We start from the raw sequence: 20,091 nt of genomic DNA, 5'->3' as shown, positions 1-20,091 counted from the left end.
GTGTTCTTTTTGCTATTCTCTCAAAAGCTCAACAGCTGCTGCTCTCTGGCTGCTAGTAATAGAATGGAATGAATTTAGTAATATTTGGATTTAAACCCTGAATCTTGAAAGACATGACTTCCGTACTTAAGAACGTCACTTAAAAAAATAAGTAACTAACTAGAGTCAGAATCTGCCAAGACTGAGACGCTAAGGCTGAGGCACAGGAAAATAAAATAAAATGCCCATGGTGTCTTTCCATGCAATTTCAAGATGCAGTTTTTTGTTTGTTTTAATCACTATGTTTTGGTTAGGGGATCATAGAAGGGTTCAGTTTCCAGATTAAAAAGTAGGGGAATTTTTTTTTAAGTAGAGAAAGATATGTAGATGGATCAGAGATGGAGGAATGCATATACCATGAAATCGGAAATCAGAATAGGAATCAAGCAACTTCAACTATGCAGGAGAATGGAGAGTAGAAAAAGAATTCACACAGTCTTTGGATTTTACTGTGAGAAATGATGGTTCATTGGGGAAAGGAACTTTCAATAAATGCTTTTGGGAAAACGATTAAAATTCATTCCAGATGAGTCAAGGATTCAAACTTTTTTTTAAAAAAATTATGAGATGCCATAAGAAAATGGAGAGGTGCCTTTATACTCAATGTGTTAAAAGAATTTTATTAATGTCAAAGCGAAAGAAGAAATTATCACCCATAGGTGATGAATATGACTAGAGAGAAATAAAGCTTTTCATACATTAAAAAATACTGCAAAGTGTAAAAGGAAAGCAATACAGATAAAAGTAGCCATGATTTTGATGGAAAAAGAACTTAATACAGAAAATAATAATTGGGATCTGATACAATCTGAGAGTTACTTTCCTTTGGGTAAGTGGCTAAAAAATATAAAAATATTACATCACCAAGAAAGAAACAGTGAAAACTGTTTAGCCTCATCAGCAATTAAAACCTTCATATCTAATAGGTTTTTATAATAGAAATCAGTGCTACATCTACACTTTATTCTCCTGACAAATGATACTAGGTTTTTGGTTTTTGTTTTTGTTTTTTCTTTTTGGTCTTTTTTGTCTTTTCTTATGGCCACACCTGGCATGTGGAGGTTCCCAGGCTAGGGGTCTAATTGGAGCTGTAGCTACTGGCCTATGCCACGGACACAGTAACGCAGGATCCGAGCCACGTCTGCGACCTACATACACCACAGTTCACAGCAATGTGGGATCCTGAACCCACTGAGCGAGGCCAGGGATCGAACCTGCATCCTCATGGATACTAGTCAGGTTCGTTAACCACTGAGACACGATGACGGGAACTCCAATGATACTAGTTTTTAACAATACAATACTCTATTGGTTTCAGGTGAATTAGTTAAAGCAACAAAGAGAAGAAAAATCCATATTTTTCAGTCATTTTGCCTACTGACCATTTCCATGCGCCACTATGACGGTTCTGCAACTTTTAGTGTGTGTTTTTAGCATTTCAGCTCCTTTAATGATTTTTTTTTAATTTCAGATTTTTAATCATTTAAAAATCCGTCTGGCAATCCTTCAGAAACATTTCTCCCATTTTATTTCTGCCATTGCGTGACACTGCTTTTGGAAAGTTGGCTTATTTATCGACCAATAGTTTTGGTACACTTGCTGGCAGTTTTTCCATTTAAAACATACTTTTGAAAGAGGCCCCTGGGGTTGTTTACAAAATTATTTTGTTTCACTAAAGCCCATATTATAAGAGAAACAAAGCTTCCAACAGGGTTGAAAAACGGGATGAATTTATTCTAAAGGTGGCATTAGATTTTGGAGTTTGTTTTCTGACAGAGGTGTTGGCAAGCACTGCTGTGGTAATCATATTGCAACACAGAAATGTACCAACATTGACTGTTATATGTCAATTATATCAATTTAAAAAAAAGGTTATTTTACAACTTGGAATGGATGTACATGGAGCTCCTGCTGAGTAGCATCAAGAACTATGTCTAGATACTTATATTGCAACAGAACAAAGGGTGGGGAAAAAATGTATACAGGTAAGTGGAACTTGGTCCCCATGCTGTACAGCGGGGAAAAAAAGAAAAAAAATGTTATTTTAACTCATATAAAACTAAGAGACCACATGCATATAATTAATTCATGTTATATGAATATGGTGTCATATTTTATAATATTCATAACATAAGAATACCTATATCTTTAACCCTAAATACAGTAGACAGTACTAAACCTTTAAGGTAACTAATTAGTATTTATAAAAATAAAGTTGCTTCAATATAAAAGAAAACGTACAGAAAGCATAGCTACAGAAGTACAGCAAGCAGAAAAGCTGAAAAGCTAAAAAGTCAACCTGAACGCTTACCACTGGAGGAGATTTTTTGAAATTCGCAGAGACACTGCCAAACAAGTAGATTTGTATGATGGGCTGAAAGTGAATTCTATTTCGTTGAGTCTGGACAACAGACAGAAATAATTCAAGGCAGATAAAAAACTACAGAACTATCCTGTGATACACAGGAACGAGCAATATTAGACAACTGTGGACGAGTTCATGATCTCAAACAAATTGTCTGCTTCCCCAAAGTTTGAAAATCGGTCAGTGGTTAAACGCTGGTATATCAGTGATGGACTAAAATTTGGCCATCAGACATAAAAAATGATCAACGTGTGGCCTGCAGTGGAAGGTGTGAAGAGAAGTGGGCTGCAGGCAAGACTTTAATCAAATAAAATGACGAGAAAAGACAAAATATCTGTCTTTTAGTTAAAATGACAAAGACAAATAAATGTATAAATATATATATATATAAATATAAAAATGTATAAATAGCCAGTGCTCTGTGGGGGCCTTCTTAAGGTATGTCAGCACACAGTAAAGAAAAACATCACATTATCTTCAATCCATTTTTGCTTGTTTCAGACGATGAAATCCCCCCCCCAATCCTCTCAAAAGTTGGCCCCCTATCTTGCATTTCGATTATCTTCTTCCTCACCTTTGTGGGGGCCTGTGCCTTCAGCTGTCTCCAAGGGGACCCCCCCCCCATGTTTCCAGTGACACATGTAACCCACTCCTCCCATTGAAAACAGAACCACAAACACTCCTTCAATCTTGCTGTCCCCTCAAGTAACATACACGCCCCACCCGCCACCCCCCCCTTCCTCCCACCTCAGCCATAGACACCTAGTTCCTACCTTTATCTTCCACATTGGTTGGAAAAAAATGTCTATCCTTTTGAGTCTACAGGCCAGGCCTACCCAACCCCTACTTTATCCTGCCTCCTGGTCTTCTATGCAGAGTAACTGCTTTAAAAAAAAAAAAAAAAAAAAAAAAAAGGAGTTACGAGATCAGCTTACCCAAGGTCACAGCGTGGGTGTGCAACAGAGAGAAAATCTGAATCCAGAAAGCTTGACGCCAGTTGCCCAAGGCCACAAAAGACCCTTGTGCGCCCTGTCCCTCTTCCAGGTGATGGAGATCTGCTAAGTTACGGGCAACTGGAGAGGAGCAGCTGTCACCATCACAGCTGAATGGGCTTGAGGCTGGCTGGCCCAGCCCTGCCCACCACCTGCTCCACACTCTAAAATCAGCCCTTGCATAGCCTGGCTTCTGGGAAAGAAGAGGCACTGGGAGGAAGTAGGGGTGTGGGGGGGGAGGTGGGTTTTCGTTGGATTTTTTTTTTTAAGTCGCCCTCCATATATATTTTGAAAAACCCCATGTGGTCCCGATATACAACCTTGGGGACTGACCCTAGTCCAATAAGGAAAGGTATGAAGAGATCTGATGCCTCTAAGAAACGGATTTACTATGGCAACGCCGTTGCTGTGGAAATGACTGTAGCCTTGTGGAAAAACGTACCAGGGTTTAGGAGTCTAGCCCTGGGCTGTGGGATGGAAATCCTGTGAAATCAGATTGTTATGATCATTATACAACTACAGATGTGATAAATTCATTTGAGTAATAAAAAAAAATAAATAAATAAAAAGAAGCCTAGCCCTGGCGGTTAGCTGCTGTCTGCCTCAAGTCCCAACATTTTAGTTCTTGGAGCCTAACATTCCTCATGCTATAAAGTGGGGATACCTCCATTAATTTCCCTGGTTTACCAAGTGCGCCTAAAGATCCACTGCACCGCGCCTGGCACACCCATAGTCATGACGTTTCTTTCTTTCTTTTTTTTTTTTTTTTGTTTTGCCTTTTGCCATTTTCGTGGGCCGCTCCCACGGTATATGGAGGTTCCCAGGCTAGGGGTCAAATCGGAGCTGTAGCCGCCGGCCTACACCACAGCTACAGCAACGCCACATCCAAGCAGCGTCTGCGACCTACACCACAGCTCACGGCAATGCCGGATCCTTCACCCACTGAGCAAGGCCAGGGACCGAACCCGCAACCTCGTGGTTCCTAGTCGGATTCATTAACCACTGCACCACGACGGGAACTCCAGTCATGACGTTTCTTTTGAAAGAGAGTAAGACGGGTCTTCTATGCAAAATGAGTGCTTTTGAAAAATTCATTCGCCAAAGGAAACCCTAAACAACACAAAAAGACAACCCACAGAATGGGAGAAAATCTTTGCAAATGAATCGACTGACAAGGGATTAATCTCCAAAATTTATAAACACCTTCTGCAGCTCCATACCAAAAAAACAAACAACCCCATCCAAAAATGGGCAGAAGATCTAAACAGACAATTCTCCAAAGAAGACATACAGATGGCCAAAAATCACATGAAAAGATGTTCAGCGTCACTTATTATTAGAGAGATGCAAATCAAAACCACTCTGAGGTACCACCTGACACCAGCCAGAATGGCCATCATCCAAAAGTCTACAAACAAGAAGTGCTGGAGAGGGTGTGGAGAAAAAGGAACCCTAGTACACTGTGGGTGGGATTGTAAATTGGTGCAACCACTGTGGAAAGCAGTATGGAGATGCCTCAGAAAACTAAACATAGAACTATCATTTGATCCAGCAATCCCACTCCTGGGCATCTATCCAGAGAAAACCACGACTTGCAAAGACACATGTACTCCAGTGTTCATTGCAGCACTCTTTACAATAGCCAAGACATGGAAACAACCTAAATGTCCATCGACAGAGGAGTGGATCAAGAAGATGTGGTACATATACATAATGGAATATTACTCAGCCATCAAAAAGAATGAAATACCAGCATTTTTTGCAACATGGATGGACCTAGAAACTATTATGCTAACTGAAGTCAGCCATACAATGAGACACCAACATCAAATGCTTTCACTGACATGTGGAATCTGAAAAAAGGACAGACGGAACTTCTTTGCAGAGCAGATGCTGACTCACAGACATTGAAAAACTTATGGTCTCCAGAGGAGACAGTTTGGGGGGTGGGGGGATGTGCTTGGGCTGTGGGATGGAAATCCTGTGAAATCAGATTGTTATGATCATTATACAACTACAGATGTGATAAATTCATTTGAGTAATTAAAAAAATGAGGAAAAAAAAAAGAAAAATTCATTCGCAATGTTAGGGAGCATTTCGCTAACATACTTGACTTGTTAGGGAAACAAATCCCTAAGGCCAGCACCTATTTTCTTTAACTCTCCCCTACCCCAACACAGCCGAGGCTCTAAAATTCTTTCCTCCCTGCCATGCCCACTCAGTAAAAAGCTTCTTTAGGAAACGACCCGATCCAAATAGCTCTGAGTAGCTCCTATTTATGATACAAGCTTTTCCCCTAAAGGAGACTTTTCCTCTCCCATTGTCTTATCTGTATCCGTGGCTTCCTTAATGAGGCTTGAGAAAAATTTCTGTTCTGAAGTTAGCTTTTTTTATTGTTTTCTTCCCAGAGAACCAAAATTAGCCTGAGGCACCTGCCCGGCTTTTCCTAGGACCTCCGACTCCACCAAAGTACCCTGCCCCCAAGGAGAACAAAGTGGCCGGAGGATCTAGGTCACCTTTGCTGCCTACCGATCCAGCATAACCTTTGAAAAGACCATTTTATTTACTGTGACAGCAACACCACTGTAAAAAACAGTCCTGTACATAGAAAAAGACTGAAATAAAACACAAAGAAAAGATTACGAGCTCTTGTGTTAGAGGGGTGAGGGTCCTGGCAAGTTACTTCCAAAAGCCTAACATTAAATATAAACTTGAACAAGTGCCTCTTTTGCAGAGATGACTGCAAACTCAAAGAGCTCAGGTCACCCCCTACCAAACCTTTCCCTTCTGAATGGCATTATCCTCTGTTTTCAAGAGACATAACCAAGCAGCAAGCTCACTGCCCTTTGCCTGTTCTCATATACGGCAACTCTTCAGGAACATCTGATCCCAAAGACCACTTGGCCCTGGAAACCGCCACTTCCTGTGGATTGTTCTAACATGATTCCTTAACCACTACCACCCTGGGAGTCTCTTGGGGCTCCGGCTCTGGCTCTGTTCCCAACCACTCTTTGACTTTAGAAGTGGTTCGCAAACGCCAGCCTGCATCAGAACCCCCCTGGAGGGCTTGTGCAAACAGAGTGTACCATCGTCAGAGTTTCTCCTTCAGTGGCTTTGGGTTGGGACTCGAGAATGTGACTTTTTTTTTTCTTCTTTTTAGGGCCACACCGGCGCCATATGGAAGTTCCCGGGCTGGGGTCGAATCGGAGCTGCAGCTGCTGGGCTACACCACAGCCACAGCAACACTGGATCCCAGCCACACCTGTGACCTATGGCACAGCTTGCAGCAACACCGGATGCTTAACCCACTGACTGAGTCCAGAGATCAAACCGGCATCCTCACAGAGACTACATCAGGTCCTTAACCCACTGAGCCACAACGGAAACCCCAAATTGTCCTTTCAAACGGTTCCCCAGTGGATGTTGCCACTGCCAGGAGGAGGGCACACTTTGAGAACCAGTGCTTTGAGTAAAAGAGAGCTGAACTAGGAGTTCCTGTCGGCTCGGCAGTTAACAAACCCGACTAGCATCCATGAGGACTTGGTTTGAACCCTGGCCTCATTCAGTGGGTTAAGGATCTGGCGTTGCCATGAGCTGTGATGTAGGTTGCAGACGAGGCTCGGATCCTGCGGTGCTGTGACTGGGGCGAAGGCTGGCGGCTACAGCTCCAATTCTACTCCTAGCCTGGGAATTTCCATATGCCGCAGGTGCAGCCCTAAAAAAAGACCAAAAAGACCAAAAACAGAAAAAGAGAGAGAGAGACAGTTGAACTACATTAGACCAGTGTCTCTCAACCTCAGCACTACTGATATTTGGGGCTGGATAATTGTTGTGGGGGGTTCTCCTGGGTACTGTAGGATGTGTTAACAGCATCCTTGTCCTCTACTAGATGCCGGCCACCTGCTCCCTTCCCCCAGTCAACTGTCACAACTAAAAATGTCTCCAGACACTGTCAAATGTTTGGGGTGGGATGGGTTGAGAGATCAGGGTCAAAATCGGCCCAGGTTAAGAACAACTGAGTTAGACTCACAATGAAGCTCCTTTTTTATGAAGTGATGAAGCTTCCTCCTCTTGTTCACAAAAGGCAGATTTTTCTCCAGAGGTGGTTATTTTTGTTTAATTCATCCATCCCACTATGGGGAAAGCACTGGGGCGGGGGGGCTACTTAGGTTGATGAACAGACTCCTGCTCTTAGGGCACATACAACTAACACAAGAGAGGAGTTCCCGTCTCTCTTGTCATGGCTCGGTGAAAATGAATCCGACTAGCATCCTTGAGGACACAGGTTCTATCCCTCGCCCTGCTCAGTGGGTTAAGAATCCAGCATTGCCGTGAGCTATGGTGTAGGTTGCAGATGCAGCTTGGATCTGGTGTGGCTGTGGCTGAGGCGTAGGACAGTGGCTACAGCTCTGATTTGACCCCTAGCCTGGGAATCTCCATATGCCATGGCTGCGGCCCCAAAAAGACCAAAAAAAGAAAAGAAATAGAAGAAGAGAGAGGGTGGTCCGTAGGCCCAGAAGACTGTGGGGGACATGGAACAGGGGGTCACATCAAGCTTTCTGAAAGATGATCATAAAGATGGGCAGGAGGTGGCTAGACAAAAGGGATGGGAGAGGAAAATTCCCAGTAGAGGGCAGGGCACATTCAAAGGCACGGGGGCAACAAAGCAAGAGAGTCAGGGAACTGCTAGTTGTTCCCTGGAGCTGCAGGCAATCATCCTTTTTTCTTCCCCCTTGTGGGAAGGAAGGGGGAAAGTAGGGGAAACCAATATTATCTTTCTTTTTCTTTTTTTTTTGTCTTTGTCTTTTCAGGGCCATACTCCCAGCAACTGGAGGTTCCCCAGGTAAGGGGTCAAATTGGCGCTGTAGCTATAGGCCTACACCACAGCCACAGCCATGCCAGATCTGAGGCGCATCTGCAACCTACACCACAGCTCACGGCAACACCGGATCCTTAACCCACTGAACAAGGAGGCCAGGGATCAAACCTATGTCCGCATGGATACTAGTGGGGTTCATTAACCACTGAGCCCTGACGGGAACTCCAACAATATTATCTTATGAACTCTAATATTTTATCCATACCTGATAATTCTCTGTCCTTCTCCCTACTTCTACCTTAAGCTATAGCGATTTTATTTTTTATTTTTATTTTTTTGTCTTTTTGCCATTTTCTTGGGCTGTTCCCACGGCATATGGAGGTTCCCAGGCTAGGGGTCGAATCGCAGCTCTAGCTGCCAGCCTACACCACAGCCACAGCAACGAGGGATCCAAGCCACGTCTGCGACCCACACAGGTCACGGCAACACCGGATCCTCAACCCACCGAGCAAGGCCAGGGATCAAACCCGCAATCCCATGGCTCCTGGTTGGATTCGTCAACCACTGCACCACGACAGGAACTCCAAGCTATAACAATTTTAAACTTCTTTCTACTAACCACAGCGTCTTATAGAATCACTCTTTCCAGGAGCCTGAATTAAACCCTTCTTCTCGCTTCTACCATGACACCCATTACACTTGGCTATAATTGCTTCTGTCTGTCTGCCCTACTAAGCCCACAAGTTCCATTAGGGCGGGGACCCTGGCTGTCTCTTCCTTCAATATATCTCTGGCATCCTGAACTGTGCCTGGCACAAATAAGCCGCTCAAATATCACCTGAATGAATGATGCCCTCGAATTCCAGATGTCCCAAACTGAACACTCACCAACACCTTCCTTCCCCAAATCAGGTTCTACTTTTTTTTTTTTTTTTTGCTTTTTTAGGGCTGCCACCTGTGACATATGGAAGTTCCCAGGCTAGGTTGTCAAATTGGAAACTGTAGCTGCTGGCCTACAACCACAGCCACAGCACTGCCAGATCCGAGCTCCGTCTGTGACCCACCCCACAGCCCACGGCAACACCAGATCCTTAACCCACTAAGTGAGGCCGGGGACTGACTTCTGTCCTCATAGGTACTAGGTGGGCTTATTACCACTGAGCCACGACGGCAACTCCAAGTTGTACTTCTTTTTTTTTGTTTGTTTTCGGCTATGTAGAAGCTCCTGGGCCAGGCATCAAACCCCCGCCACAGCAGTGACCAGGGCCGCTGCAGTGACAACACCAGCTCCTTAACTGCTAGGCTACCAGGGAACTCCCAGGTTCTACTTCTATATTTATCTGCCATCCCTTCCACCTCCCATGTATCCCATTCATGTATGCTCATCAAGGAACACAGTAATAACCAAAAGAAATGAAAACGTATGTCCACCAAGAAACAGACAAATGTTTAGAGCAGCATTAGTTATGAAAGCAAACAAGTAGAAACAACCCTAATATCCATGACCTGGAAAATGCATAAACAAAATGTGGTAGATCCATACAATGGAATATTATTAGGCAATAAAGAGGAATGACTTACGGTTACATGGATGAAACTTGAAAATATTACACTAAGGGAAAGAAGCCAGACGCAAAAGACCACATATTGTATGATTCCATTTTTATGAGATGTCTAGAATAGGCAAATCTATAGACAGAAAGTAGAATAGCAGTTTCCTGGGGGGGGTGGGGGGGGTGATGGATACACTTAAAACCATCAAATCATATACTCTAAATGGGTGAGTTGATGGAATGTGAATTTTAATAAAGCTGTTAAAAAAAAAAAGAGCAAACAGAAGAACAGTTAGAGAAATGGCAAAAAAAAAAAAAAAAAAATTCTTATTCTTTCCTTCCTACATCCTAGTAGATTATCTTGTATATTCCACTCTGAAGACTGCAACCTTCCTCTTTTTTTTTTTTTTTTTTTTGCCTTTTCTAGGGCCGCATCCACAGCACATGGAGGTTCCCAGGCTAGGGGTCGAATTGGAACTGTAGCCACTGGCCTACGCCAGAGCCACAGCAACGTCAGATCCGAGCCGCGTCTGTGACCTACACCCCAGCTCATAGCAACCTCGGATCCTTAACCCACGGAGCAAGGCCAGGGATCGAACCTGCAACCTCATGATTCCTAGTCAGATTCGTTAACCACTGCACCTTGACAGGAACTCCAAAACGATGGAAAATTTTTAAATGCATTGGAATTGGTTAATGCACCATATAAATGTTGCTGTTAGTCAAGTGAAACATTTCTGGGAATTGGGGGGGAGGGGTGGTCACTGTGAGAGGAGGAAAGAAAATGGCAGTAAGGCTTCCTTTTTCCTACTTTGCTTAAGGAAGTGACAGCCACTTGACCTCACCGAGCCACAATGTCTTCAAAACTATATGTTGGAGGCATCTGGCACAGGCTTTAGAGTCATGTGATCTGAAGTTGCTTTCAAATTCCTACATAGAAAAGTCCCATGTAAACAGCTGAGAGCTTATTTAGCAAGGTCACATGGTGTGGAAAGAGATGAACTCTGGGGTCAGAAGTCCTGGGGTTGAGGCCCACAGGTCTAACACTTGCTAAGCTTTATAGCTTTAGCGAATTCCTCAGTGATTTCTTCATATTTGATAAGGGTGCGAAAATACACATTGCCTGCATCACAAGGTGGTGGTAGGATCAGCTGAGCTGATGGTGAAAGCACTTTGTCAAACTCTGGATGGGTTGCTTCACAAGCCTTTTTATTGCACATGTGTGTAAATAGAAAAACAGGAAAAAAATCTGAAAAAGAATATATATATATTCTTTTTTTTTTTTTGCTCTTAGAGCCACACCTGTGGCATATGGAGGTTCCCAGGCTAGGGGTAGAACCGGAGCTGCAGCTGCTGGCTTACGCCACAGCCACAGCAACTCAGGGTCCAAGCCACATCTGCAACCTACGCCACAGCTCACAGCAGCACCAGATCTCCTACCCACCGAGCAAGGCCAGGGATCGAACCCGCATCCTCATGGACACTGGTCGAATTCGTTTCCACTCTTCAACAATGGGAACTCCCTAAGAATATATATATAGAGAGAAATGCCAATCAAAACTAAAGTCAGAATTGCCATCATCAAAATGTCTGCAAACAATAAATGTTGGAAAAGGTGCAGAGAAAAGGGAACCCTCCTACCCTGTTGGTGGGCATGTAAATTGGGACAGCCAACTATGTTCAGAGGTTTCTTACAAATCTAAAACAGAACTACCATACGACCCAGCAATCCCATTCCTGGGCATATATATATATATATATATATGGACAAAACTATAACTGAAAAAGATACACATACCCCTATGTTCACTGCAGCACTATTTACAATAGCCAAGACAAGGAAGCAAGCTAAGTGTCTATTGACAGAAGAGTGAATAAACATATGGTACATATATACAATGGAGTACTACTCAGCCATAAAAAATGAAACAATGCCATTTGCAGCAAACGGACTGACTCAGAGATTATCATACTAAGTGAGGTCAGGCAAAGATAAATCATATATCACTTATATGTGGAATCTAAAAAAATGATACAATGAATTTATTTACAAAACGGAAACAGACTCACATACCTTGAAAACACAGGTATGGGTACCAAAGGAGAAAGGTTGGAGAGGGGGATAAATTAGGGGTTTGGGATTACTACTATATATAAAATACACACTACTATATATAAAATAATCATCAAGGACCTACTGTATAGCACATGGAACTATATTCAATATCATGTAAAAACCTATAATGGAAAAAATCTGAGAAAGAATATATATATGTGAATCACTTTGCTGTACACCTGAAACTAACACAGCACTGTAAATCAACTATGCCTCAATTTTAAAAAATTTTAAAAACAAAATTAAAATTCAGAGTGGAAAAATTAAAGTTCAAATAAAATAAAGCTTAAAAAAACAGAAAAACACTGAAATATGGATTCCCATGTACGAGTATTATGTACAATATAAAACACACACAGGAGTTTCCATTGGGGCTCAGTGGGTTAAGGACCCAGTGGAGTCTCTGTGAGGATGCAAGTTTGACCTCTGGCCTCGCTCAGTGGGTTGCCACAAGCTGTGGCATAGGTTGCAGTCTCAGCTCGGATCCAGTGTGGCCGTGGCTGTGGCACAGGCCTGCACCTCCAGCTCCGATTCGATCCCTGGCCCAGGAACTTCCATATGTTGCAGGCGTGGCCATCAAAAGAAAAAAAAACATGTAAAACAGAGGGTGGAAGTGTGAGGTACAAATACAGGACTGGATTCTATGGCAGATTAGATAAATAATCAATACTAAATTTACTGAAATTGATAACTATTCTACAGTTCTGCAATAGATTATCTCTATTCCTAAGAAATATACACTCAATTATTTAGGAGTAAAGGGCCATGATGTACGTACTTTACCCTCATATGGTGCAGAAAACATATGTGCACACACACACACATGCACACACATGCACATGCACATAAACGATAGATAGAGTAAAACATTAACAGTAGGTGAATCTGGGTAAAGGGTGTAAGAGTGGTCTTTGTATTTTTGTTATTGTTACAAATTTTTAGTACGTGTAAAATTACACCCCATTTCTTTTTGTCTCTTGGGGGCCACACTTTCTGCATACGGAAGTTCCCAGGCTAGGGATCGAATCAAAGCTACAGCTGCCAGCCTACACCACAGCAACACAGGATCTGAGCCTTGTCTGCGACCTACACCGAAGCTCACAGCAACACTGGATCCTTAACCCACTGATCAAGGCCAGGGATGGAACCCGCAACCTCCCGGATCCTAGATGGGTTTGTTAACCACTGAGCCATGAAAGGAACTCCCCCAAATAATTTTTTAAATTAGAACGTCTCATCATTGGTTGGGACTTATAGAATGTGGGATAAGGAGCTTGGCCCACTGTCTCCCTAGCAAAGCAACAATTTACCTGGTAAAAATAATTTTTAAAAGCAATCGTTGTAAGCCTCTGGAAACTGTCCTAAGGGTGTACTGCAAAAGGAGAAATACCCATTGAAGAAAATCTATTACATCTCAGCAAGAACAGTGAGTGCAGGAGTTCCCGTCGTGGCGCAGTGGTTAATGAATCCGACTGGGAACCATGAGGTTGTGGGTTCGATCCCTGGCCTTGCTCAGTGGGTGAAGGATCTGGCGTTGCCGTGAGCTGTGGTGTAGGTTGCAGACGCGGCTCAGATCTTGCGTTGCTGTGGCTCTGGCGTAGGCTGGCGGCTACAGTTCCGACTCAACCCCTAGCCTGGGAACCTCCACATGCTGCTGGAGTGGCCCAAGAAATGGCAAAAAATGACAAAAAAAAAAAAAAAAAAAAAAGAACAGTGAGTGCGGATGACATTGAAGCTACGACTTGCTGCCTGATCACACTCCCCAAATGGCTGTGTGACAGAGGCTCTATCCCGGGAAGCCAAGAAGATGGGGGCTCCTTCCCCTCGAGGCTCCCAGTTTCACCCCGGGAGGGGCAGGGCGCTGGTGCTCCTAATTCCCCAGCCCTGATGTTGCAGAAGTTGTCTTTTGATCCAGGTGGAACCAAGAAGACCACCAAGACTCCTTTCCCTCACCCAGCTCACAGTTGTAGGGCAGACACCCGGTGCAGGAGGCAAGAACGACGTGCCCTGATCACCCTCACACCAGTCACTCCTAGGGCAGAGGCTACAACACCCTTTTGAGATAAAACCATCAATCAACTAGGAATAGGAGAGATCTTCCTTAATTAAATCCAGCTACCAAAAAAACAAAAACAAAAACAAAAAAACCCTCATAAAACAATCATAATGGATTGTGAAAGACTGAATGCTTTCTCCCCTAAAATCAGGAAAAATTTGAGATGTCCAATCTCAAATATTCTATACAATATTCTACTGGAAGTTCTAACCAGGGCAGTTAGAACAGAAAAAGAAATTAAAAGCAGCCAGATTGGAAAGTAAGAAGTAAAACTATGTGTAAATACAGATGGCATGACCATGTACACAGAAAATCCTAAGGAAGGCACCAAAAAACTACTAGAACTAATAAATGAATTCTGCAAAGCTGCAGGAAATAAGGTTAATACACAAAAATCAATGAAGCGCTTTTTTTTTTTTTTTGCTTTTTAGGCTGGACCCGCAGCATATGGAGGTTCCCAGGCTAGGGGTCCAATCGAAGCTGTAGCCACCAACCACAGCCACAGCCACAGCAACATGGAATCTGAGCCGCGTCTGTGACCTACACCACAGCTCACGGCAACGCCGGATCCTTAACCCACTGAGGGAGGCCAGGGATCGAATCTTCAACCCCATGGTTCCTAGTCGGATTCCTTAACCACTGCGCCATGATGGGAACTCCAAAAACCTCACTTTAAATACAAAGACATAAAATAAGTGGAAAGGAAGAGACAATTTAAAGCTACAATGAGATAGCACCTACTAGAATGGCTAAAAATAAACACACTGATATATCAAGTATTGTGACAGATGTGGAACAGCTACAACTTACTGACTCTACCATTTTCACTCCCATCAGCAACCACTTCAGCTAACAGGTTGGCAATTTCTTAAACGTTAAACACACACTTACCATAGGATGCAGTCATTCCAATCTTAGCTATTTACTCAAGAGAAATGAAAGCATCTGTCCAGAGAAAGATTTGCTCACAAATATACATACAGCAGCATTACTCGTAGTAGCTGAAAATCCAAAACAACTCCAATGTCCATCAGCAGAGGAACGGATAAATAACCTGTATTATGTCCATAAAACAAGATAACACAAAGCAACGAACGATTGGTATGCACAGCATGAATTAATCTCAAAATAATTATGCTGAACGAAAGGAGCCAAACAAAAGAAACTATATACTGTGTGATTCCACTTACATAAAATTCTAGGAAACGCAGGAGTTCCCACTGTGGCTCAGTGGTTAAGGACCCAGCGTAGTCACCGCGAGGATCCAAGTTCAACCCCTGGCCTCGCTCAGTGGGTTAAGGATTCGGTGTTGCCACAAGCTGGCTGCAGCTCAGATCCGGCATTACTGTGGCTGTGGCGTAGGTCAGCAGCTGCTGCTCTGATTCAATCCCTAGCCTGGGAACTTCCATGTGCCGCAGGTACAGTCCTAAAATAAAAAAATCTAGGAAAAGCAAATTAACACATAGTAATACATTTTTTGTTTGGGGGACGGCGTGTCCTTGCTGGCTGAAAAGGGAAGAATTGACGCAAGACCAGGAAGAAACTTTTGGAGGTAATGGACTTTTTTTTTTTTTTTTTTTTGGCTTTTTAGGGCTGCACCTGCAGCACATGGAAGTTCCGACCTACGCCACAGCCACAGCAACGCCAGATCCTTACTTAACCCACCAAGCGAGGCCAGGGATGGAACCCCAAGTCCTCATGGACACTAGTGAGATTTGTTTCCGCTGCATCACAATGGGAACTCCCAGTAATGACCTTTTTCATTAGCTTGATAGCGGTGATGACTTCACAAGCATATACATATTTCAAAGCTTATCACATGGTACACTTTAAATATGTGCTGTTTATTAGGTGTCAGTATGTCTCAATAAAGCAGATAAAAACAGATAAAAATCACATGGTCTCAAGGCTGAACAGAATCTCACAAATCATTAAATCAACCCCAGGCACATTCTTCAGCCCTTTTGTCATGTTGATACCCCTGGTTTTAAGCTGAGGAGAATGACCCCATGTGGTTACCTTTCTAGGGGAACAAGCAGCATAAGACAACACAAGACAGACCTATTTTAATCCTGCTGTGGGGTGCCCTGGAAGCACATATGTTTTGCTGTATGTGACACAATTTTCAGTCATGTACATGCTGATATAGGTCAAGAGAGGTTTCTCCTTGAACTTGGGAGACTTGGTCACTAATAGACTGAGGCAGAATAAAGTCACCCTGTGTGGAGTCTGTGGGAATCTGCTGTCGGGGGAGCAATGGAAGAGAGGGCTTGTGGAACTGAACAGTCTGATGGCTGAAAGAATGAGCCCTGGAGACAAGTGACCAAAAAATTAGCAAAAGATATAATAAAAATAACAAAATTTAAACATAAATACCATTAACTCAGAACCTGTCATGACGTGGATTACAGCTGGGGAGAAAAATAGCTTCATACAGGGATGAAGGAGGTTGATAAACACATTGACAGCATAAGCAGGATTTCAGGAGGCATGATAAATCCACTTGAGCAAATTAAAACTCACGGGTCCTTCCAAAAGAAGCTATTTGCAGCTAAACACAGGTAGCACAGGCTGCCTGTATTTCAAATCCTAACATCATGACTTAATATCTTGTAACCTTGGGCAAGATGCCAAGCTTCTAAGTGACTCCATTTTTTTCACCTACAGAATTAAGGCGAAGGAGTTCTCGTTGTAGTTCATAGGTAACAAGCCTGACTAGTATCCATGAGGATGCAGGTTCGATCCCTGGCCCTGCTCCATGGGTTAAGAATTCAGTGTTGCCATGAGCTGTGGTGTAGGTCGCAGATGCAGCCTGGAACTGGCATTGCTGTGACTGTGGTGTAGGCCAAAAGGTGCCACTCCAATTCAACCCCTAGGAACTTCCACATGGCACAGGTGTGACCTTTAAAAACATTTTTTGAGGAGTTCCCGTCATGGCACAGTGGTTAACCAATCCGACTAGGAACCATGAGGTGGCAGGTTCGATCCCTGCCCTTGCTCAGTGGGGTGGGGATCCGGCATTGCTGTGAGCTGTGGTGTAGGTTGCAGACACGGCTCGGATCCCGCGTGGCTGTGGCTGCGGTGTAGGCCGGTGGCTACAGCTCTGATTCAACCCCTAGCCTGGGAACCTCCATATGCCGCGGGAAGCGCCCCTAGAAAAGGCAAAAAGACAAAAAATTAAAAAAATTTAAAAAAAACATTTTTTTGAGGTAAAAATGGTATCTGCCTCATAGATTTTTTTGGGGGGGGGGGGTGATGAATGATTTAATTTTGCAAGGTACCGAGAACAAAGCCTGGCACTAAATTGCTACTTGTTCGTTAAAGATCTAACTGGCAAAAGTTTGTTTCAAGCTATACTTTTTTGCTAAAACACAAAGTATACTTTACTTATAATTGGATGGAATTAATGAAGCTTTTTCAAGAAGGAGTCTCTCACCTACCTACTCATCCTGTCACGGTTCTTTCAAATGAACATTATCTTGTTTGCTGCTCTAACTTCAACAAAAAACAGCTCCATTATTCAAAACATCATCTGACACTTTCTGGCATGTGCTCAGCAAATGGCTGCTGAACAAATACTCTTCTAAACCAAAGCAAATTTACCATACTGAATATTATTGTTTTTATAGCTGGAGTTAAAAATGCAACATATATCCCATCCAAACAGAAAATAACACCAAGAAAGGTAGCGTTACCATTTAACTGGTTAACCAATTTCAATGGAGTTGCCCAAGATAAGAAAGGTGTTAGTTCACTGCAAAAGCAACAGAATTAAGGCTTTGGTTTCATCCAAAACGATGATGCAATGCAGGCATTCCTTTGCACTTTTTTGGTGATAACAAGAAAAAAAGAGGAGTTCCCGTCATGGCGAAGCGGAAACGAATCCAACTAGGGACCATGAGGTTGCGGGTTCGATCCCTGGCCTCGCTGTGAGCTGTGATGTAGGTCGCAGACACAGCTCAGATCCAGCTTGCTGTGGCTGTGGCATAGGCCGGCAGCCGTAGCTCCAATTGGACCCCTGGCCTGGGAACCTCCATGTGCCTCGGGTGCGGCCCTGGGAAGCAAAAAAAAAAGAAAAAAGAAAAAAGATAGACTTAATGGTCTACAAACAGGAAGAACATAGACTGTACCCTAAATGGCCTCCTTGGAAACAGCACAGGTCTTCACAATAACTGATGCCGAATTCACCTGTCATCTGTCCCGTGAGAATACTGACCTGGTGTGTAACTCTTGTCCTGATACACCTTCTAAGGAGAGATATCAAATGCCCTTCTTCCTAATGTAAGGCAAAGATCAAGCAGGGAGAAATATTTCCTTGCTTTGAGTGGTCCAGGTGAGCAGAAATGGAAAGCATCCTCTCCACAGGGAGCAAGCAAAGCGTCCCCAAAAGAAGTATCTAAGCGGTACCGCCAGACGTTGCTGTTCCTCCTCCTTCCTAGACTACTTTTATATCACTGTGATGGCCACCTGCTGGAATCGTCTCTTCTTAAATCCTAATCAGCCTCTCTCCAGCCCCCAAAACCATGCACTTCACTGAGAAAAGAGATCAACAAACTGAGGCTTTCTTGTTCTTTGCCTCTCCACGCTCAACAGAAAGGCTAGTGCTCCAATATGACCCGTCCATTCTGGCTTCCATCCTTTTACACGAGTCAGTCTGCTCTACCAGGACTCACCTGCTCTTGCCCCCTCTACCCCATCCCAAGTCCAACACCTTCTTTGACATATTTTTAAAACCAATGTATGTCCCTCACATTTTTCACCACTTCACCTCCTTCTGGAGTCACTGGCTGGTGGCTCATTAAGTCCGCACCCCCCTTTACCACCATGTATAGTACTGACCCCAGCATTTCAGGTCTCTAATCTCGTTTCAATACTGGTTTTTCAGCTCAGGCTGCTGCCTCGAGACTAAGATGGCACTGTATCAGTCCGTTATTGCCACTACACCTGGGTTGAGCCAAGAAACGGATGGGGACATTCAGTCTCAAGATGGAACTGGGCCAGGCTTGAACTTAATTACGTAGGCCAAGTTCTCATTCGGGGGAAGCTCAAGGTGAGAATGACATTTAAAGCTCAATCGCCTAGAGGTCACCAAGGACAAGTCCACAATCTGACAAAGTCAGATCTGTTCACTCATCGTAAGGAAGGGCATGCCAGAGGAACCCTGGGATGCTGGTCAACAAGAAGGAGAAGGGACGCATTTTGGGGGGATGTCTCTGAATGACTGCAACATCACGAAGAGGGCCTAAGGAAAGCGAGGATCAGTTCTAGGTTGGTGTTTATTTCTGAGGCAGGATTAGGAGCAGCGGGAATAAACTAGGGATGGGGTGATCCTCTGAGGCAGGGGCAGCCCAGCATGTGGGATTACTGGGGAGTAATAGATGGGAAGAGCAGAGTGGGTCTAGGGCATCATTAACAAGAAAGCAGGATTCGCTGAAAGAGGGTGTCTTTGTGGCTTTGTTACAGCTGCTTCCTGACTTTGGTTAAAAAAAAAAAAAAAATGTTTTCTGCTACCTTTGTGCTTGTCTTTATTGTTGTCTATCCTCCCTGCCTAATTAACAGCAAAAGCTGACTATTTCTTCAGTCCCAGCAAATTTCTCCCATTCTGGGGTGCTTTTTACTCTTGCAGTGAGATGAACAGGCATGCTGTATATCTTCCAGTTTATTTTTGGTTTTTGCGTTTGTTTCCGTTTTGTCTTTTTATGGCTACACCTGCAACATATGGAAGTCTTCAGGCTATGGGTCAAACTGGAACTGTGGCTACGGTCCTATAGCACAGCCACACCAGATCCAAGCTGCATCTGTGACCTACCCCACAGCTTTCGTCAACGCGAGATACTTAACCTGCTGAGTGAGGCCAAGGATCGAACCTGCGTCCTCACAGAGACAATGTCAGGTCCTAACCCACTGGAGCCACAGTGGTAACTCCTTTCAGTTTATTTTTTGTCCTGGGAATGTTTAGGTCTGGAAACAAATTACAAAATGAGGAAGAACCTGGACTATTATCTACTGACTGTGAAAGTTTAGGTAGAAAACTGAAGACTTTAGGGACCTGTGGGAGCTTTTTAACTTCTTCCTCCTTCTGACCAGAAGGAAAGATATGGGAAATGAATATACTGTTACTTAGATGACGTCAAAGAATAGGATGTGGTT

General features: G+C 43.5%; 1 protein-coding gene and 1 long non-coding RNA gene across 5 annotated transcripts in view; one reads left to right on the top strand and one right to left on the bottom strand.

Annotated features, from left to right (window-relative positions):
* CLCN5 (chloride voltage-gated channel 5) overlaps positions 1–20,091 on the bottom strand; it is a 203,043-nt gene that overhangs the window by 137,836 nt on the left and 45,116 nt on the right. Inside the window, exon 1 of one of the 4 annotated variants that reach the window (XM_085006322.1) lies at positions 3,340–3,461. The gene's annotated coding sequence lies outside the window, so the exon portion shown is untranslated. 4 annotated transcript variants of the gene reach the window in all.
* LOC146394587 (uncharacterized) lies at positions 4,138–11,237 on the top strand. The gene is made up of 4 exons (XR_014835413.1): positions 4,138–6,998; positions 7,676–7,897; positions 8,521–8,605; positions 11,095–11,237. It is a non-coding gene; the product is annotated as an uncharacterized LOC146394587 (long non-coding RNA).

Source organism: Sus scrofa, chromosome X (assembly GCF_054392235.1).
Source record: "Sus scrofa isolate SSC_HxYL_T2T_F1_AM1 chromosome X, Sscrofa_HxYL_maternal_Yorkshire_Landrace_v2.0, whole genome shotgun sequence".
NCBI classification, from domain to species: Eukaryota; Metazoa; Chordata; class Mammalia; order Artiodactyla; family Suidae; genus Sus; species Sus scrofa.
The sequence above is the reverse complement of the archived record's forward strand: the minus strand, read 5'-3'. Positions and strand labels throughout refer to the sequence as shown.